The sequence below is a fragment of the Struthio camelus genome, chromosome 21 (assembly GCF_040807025.1).
Source record: "Struthio camelus isolate bStrCam1 chromosome 21, bStrCam1.hap1, whole genome shotgun sequence".
NCBI classification, from domain to species: Eukaryota; Metazoa; Chordata; class Aves; order Struthioniformes; family Struthionidae; genus Struthio; species Struthio camelus.
In genome coordinates this window covers 2,147,522-2,152,496 of record NC_090962.1, presented here as the reverse complement: position 1 = coordinate 2,152,496, position 4,975 = coordinate 2,147,522, and positions in this window count along the sequence as shown.

Below are 4,975 nucleotides of genomic sequence, written 5' to 3'. Positions count from 1 at the left end.
CTGCTCCGGGCAGGCAGGAGCGCGGGGCGCAGCCGCCGCCGGGCTGCGCGGCGGCGGGGGCGGCGGCGGAGCCTCCCCCGGCAGGTGGCGCGGGCGGGCGGCGCTGGGGGGGCGGGCGGCGGCCGCGCGCGCCGCCTGTGAGGGAGCCGGGTGGGGGCTGCGCGCGGCGCGGCGCAGCGAGCGGCTGCTCCCGCCAAGCGGCGGGGCGGGGCGGCGGGCGCCTGAGGGGAGCTGAGCCCTGGCGGGGGCTCCGTCCCCCTCCCGGTGGCGGGCTTTCAGACAGGATCTGCCCTGCAACAGGCAGAGGAGACTTTAAGATTTGGTTCAAGATGAGCTTTTTTTTGACAAGGTTTGGTTTTCGCTTTTATTTTCTTCTCCTAAGAGACCATTTTAGATGCGAAGTGCGTTATACTGGAAGGGGCAGCCAGAGGGAGAAACTGATACGTAAAGAAAAGTAAACCTGATCACTTGACCTTTGGTGTGACTAGATAAAGTGAATTAATTACTACAGGCAGCAGACAGTGTCTGTGGTGGATCCTGAGTTTTTAGCCTTAGTTTTTAATAGTCAGAAACGTTTTTAGTAGTAGATCAGTGATATTTTTAGGATGTGTTGAGGCTGACAATGTTCCTTTAAGCCAGGGCCAATTCTAAAGTCCAGGCTTCTCCTTATTCTTTGATGTTCAGAGGAGAAAAAAGGCTCTATGATTAATAGATATTTTTGACACTGTATTAAGGGATTGACCTTTGCTTTGATTACTTTCATTTTAATTAGCCTAATTAGCCATCAAGATATAATTTAGTGTTGCTGTCACATTAGGCCACAGGTGATATTGTCAAGAAAGACTTGAGGGCATAAAAAGAAACAGTTCTGAAATAGAAATCACATTAGAAGGAGCTGAGTTGATCAAACACACGCGCCTCTTTGCCCCTCCGCTGAGGTTCGAGCGTGGCTTGTGGGAATGAAAACGAGACTGGTGCTTTCAATGGATTGTGGTCCAGGCTACAAAAATCATTACCTATAATTTGACTTTGCTGCATGACTGAGTGGTGTGGAAGTTGCTTCCAGCCACGTTTTGCCTTGTAGATACAAAGACAATGGAGGATACCAGTATCTTCCATTCATCATTTCTAGCATAAAGAATGCTCGGTCTGGGGTTGGTTAGGGATCCGTTGTGCTCGCTGATACACGTGGGTGTTGCAAGGGATGCTGTTACAATCTGTATCAACAAGACTGGCCAGAAAGGTAGCGGCAACATGAAGAAATGATTCTGTTTATTTAGGGTCATACACTAGGTGGTATGAATGCAGCCAGTTCTAAGTTACGCATCTAACTTAAGCTCGAATGAATTTAGGTTCCTAACTTTGGTCCTCATAGAAGTAAGAGGAACAGGATAACAGCATCTGCAAGAACTCAAAGATATAAGAAGGAGAGGATATCTTTCTGGTGGAAAGGGTTGTGACCTGGTATGATTGTGCAATTGATACCTGAGGTGTGTGAGTAGAGGTTGGTGTGAAAACCTCTGTTTGTATAAATTGCAGGAGCAGGACTTCAACTTAGAGGTCCTGGCTTCTAACATTGTTCTTAAGCCACCAGGCAATTTACTGCTTGTCCCATGGGCAGATGTGCCAAGCCCTTTTTCTAGGAACACACACACAAAAAAGCATGGAGAATGTTTATCTAAACACTTATTAAATATTAAGCATACTGCAATAGCTCCTCCTGATGTCTCTAACTAGTGATTAATCTTTAAAGGCAGGTGAGTGGGGAGGGAGTAAACACAGCACTAACAGGTGGAGGGCCCTGCAAAGCAGGGGATGCACTAGTGCATATCTGCAATACCCTTTTCCAAGGAGACGTGGCTCAGAAATCCCGCACTTATGTTTTTTAAGTGCTCTCAGTGCCTGCAGTACATATAACAGGTTCTTCCCCTCAGGGCCTATAAATGCCAGACGTAGCCACGTCTGAGTGTGAGAAACCATGATTTGGGAGTCAAATGCATGCATTTGGTACAGAAGATCAGGCTTAAAAATGAAGAAGATAATGAACTTTCTTTGATAGTATGGGGCCATTAGCTATTTAAAAAAAAGCCTGTGATTTATTTGACTGTCATTCTTTGCTCTGAGCTGTATGTTGGTTGGAGAGTAGACACCAAATTCTGCTCTTGTATAGCCTGATGTAAGCATGCAAGACAATGGAGTAAACTAGTATAAGAGTGGGCTGAAGATGGCTTGTACTAAATTTTTCAGGCTGGGTGACTGAGTGCCCACAACACTGAAGTGAAAAAGCTCTGCTGATGTATTTAGCCGTTAATCCACATGATGAAATTTCATCTCTATCTGTATTTAGTTCCACACCCACAGTCTGCCAGGAGAGTTAGATTTCTGATAGCTGTGTTGTCAGACTGAATTAGGATATTCGTCTCCTTCTTGTGAGGGAAATCTGCACCTCGGCATTGTTTCCCTACGACCACAGCTGCTGTTATTCCTTTGGGTTAAAACAGCAGATTCCAAATGGAGACCTCTAAACTTTGCTATGATAGATCTTTCTGAAACTTTTGATTTTCTTTTTTAAGTAAATATTGTTAGGAAAACCTACATGAAACTATTCCAGGATATTCAAGTTTTCAGTCAGCCTTATATATATTGTTCTTTATACCATACAATAGTCTGCTGTTTAGTCAAACCTTTCTATACCCCAGATAATCACAGAGGCATAATACATCCTGGGAAAACTATAAGATGATTAAATTGGTGTTTATAAAGGGCTCTGAAACATGTGGGTGAAAGAAGGCACAGGTAAGAGAAGAAATTTTAGTTTTGTCATTTTTATAGTCCAACCCAATTACTCAGAGAGCTGAATGAATTTTCCAAAATTTACTCCTTTGCTCAAGCTCCTCAGTAAGGCCTCGAAGAAGCGACTATCTGAACTCTTCACTTGGCTTTGCCCCGAGTAAATCATCCCCATTTGCAGACAGGCTTAAATATAAATGTGTCAATACATTAAACATCCTAGAACTCTCTGTGTGCATAAAGCTATATGGTCACAGAAAGCCAACACTATCTCTTTATGTGCTAAGCTATTTTCATCCATATTCACCCCAGTGAGAATGACAATGCAAAGGATTACAAGGCTCCCTGGTAAAGAGCAGGATTAGGATGCACTTGAGCAAGATTACAAGAAAAAAGTTGTCACTCCATTAGAGAAAGAAGTAATCCTTTTGTTTATATTCTAGAGATTAAAGCAATAACAGCACAAGACCCCCAAAGGTCACCACACACATACTTTGCTGTCACAGTCATTGTCTATGATTTAGCTGTGGGATTCAGCACTGCAGCTGCATAAATTAATTAATTTGCTAACTCTCTATGCTAAGGGTGCTGAAGCAGCTCTCTGTATGGGGCAGTAAAGAGGATCTGCTTATTCCAGGGGCAGATTGGTGTATTTGATTTTGAACAAAAGTCCATGATATGAAACAGTTGTTTCCAAAGATTAATAGTAACTCTAAAGTAACAGCCATTCTTGGTTGCTGAAACTACATGTGGTTCTTGAATACTGGTGAGAGGGCTCATCCTAGAGTTTCTGCAAGGTTTCTGCTTTCCTTGTCTACTCTCACAGTTATGATGTTTATGACCCTCAGCAGTAATTACCTTTAATCAGCTTACTTTCAATTCAAAAGCAGTTATCTTAACTGAAAAGGACAAGCCAAGCATTGCATTGTCTGAGATCTGAGAAGGAAAAACTCCTTTAAAGCACAGTTAGGTCATGCCCAGCAGTCCACTTCCAACGTGTTCATAGCAAGCGCACACACCTTAGTGAAGTTATCATGTGATGGAGCAATCCATCAACAGCTGTCTTGCTCTCTGATGCCACATCCTCTGATAGAACAGCTCAAGGGTAGACGTTTCTAACTGAAATTTCCCACTCTGTTTCACTAGAATTTCCCAGCCTAACTTTGCAAGTGCAAGATTTTCTAGATAGAGAGTCACTGCTGAAATTAATGGCAATTGCATCCTGTATGATCAGGGAGCAAAACTAGCCTCTGAACAGCAAACATCTCAGCTTACTAAACTTAACATCTCTTGCACCCTTGTCCTTAAGACAGCCGACGCGGGTCCTGATTTTTCAACTTGCTCAGCACCTTTGTGTCCACTGGGGAAGTCACTGGAGGAGCCTGGAGCTCACTTGAACGAAGTCCAGGATATGCCCAGGAAATGGCAGTCCAAACAAGTGATTGTGCTCTCTGCTTCCATTCCTCAGAATTCACAATGGCCATTATCAAGTTTCATTTCTGTTGTATGTTTTTTGCCTTGCTTATTTAGGCTATGAACTGCTGAGGCCAAGGATAGTGCCTGATGTGGTGGACTAAATCGGACCACCAAGCACTGATATAATAAAGAATAACAAACCGTAAGGTATGGAAAAGGAAGCCTTTTCAACATCTCATTAGATAGTCTGCCAACTCAAATTAAAGCGACATTGTTAATCAGCCCATTTTATTCCTTCTCTGTTTGAAACTTCCTACTTTTATTTTCTCTCATTTTCCCCTCCCCTCTTTATAGGCAAATGGATAAAAAGCATTGTTAGGGGGTACACTACTTGGTTACACTAAGTTTCCAACGTACATTGGTTTGAACTAAGTTTGTCAACCAGGCATGGAAACATTAATCACCCAGAAAAATAACACACAGTGAAATGACTTTTCAAAATGTCGTTGGTATAATTATCATCTTGGCCATTACATTAAATGCCACCATTTATAACTGTAATGTTTAAGTATGCAAACAGTAATTAACTTGGTAATGAACTGAGGACCCCTGTGCCTCTCTTCCCTCAGCTAATTTGCATGTTAATTATCATTAGCAACCGGGGAAACAAGTTATAAACAGCTTAATTAGCAGCTTAATCATTTTTACAAGAAAATGCACTGCACTTTGATACATGAGCAAGAGTTAGATTAATGAAGTCAGATGAAAA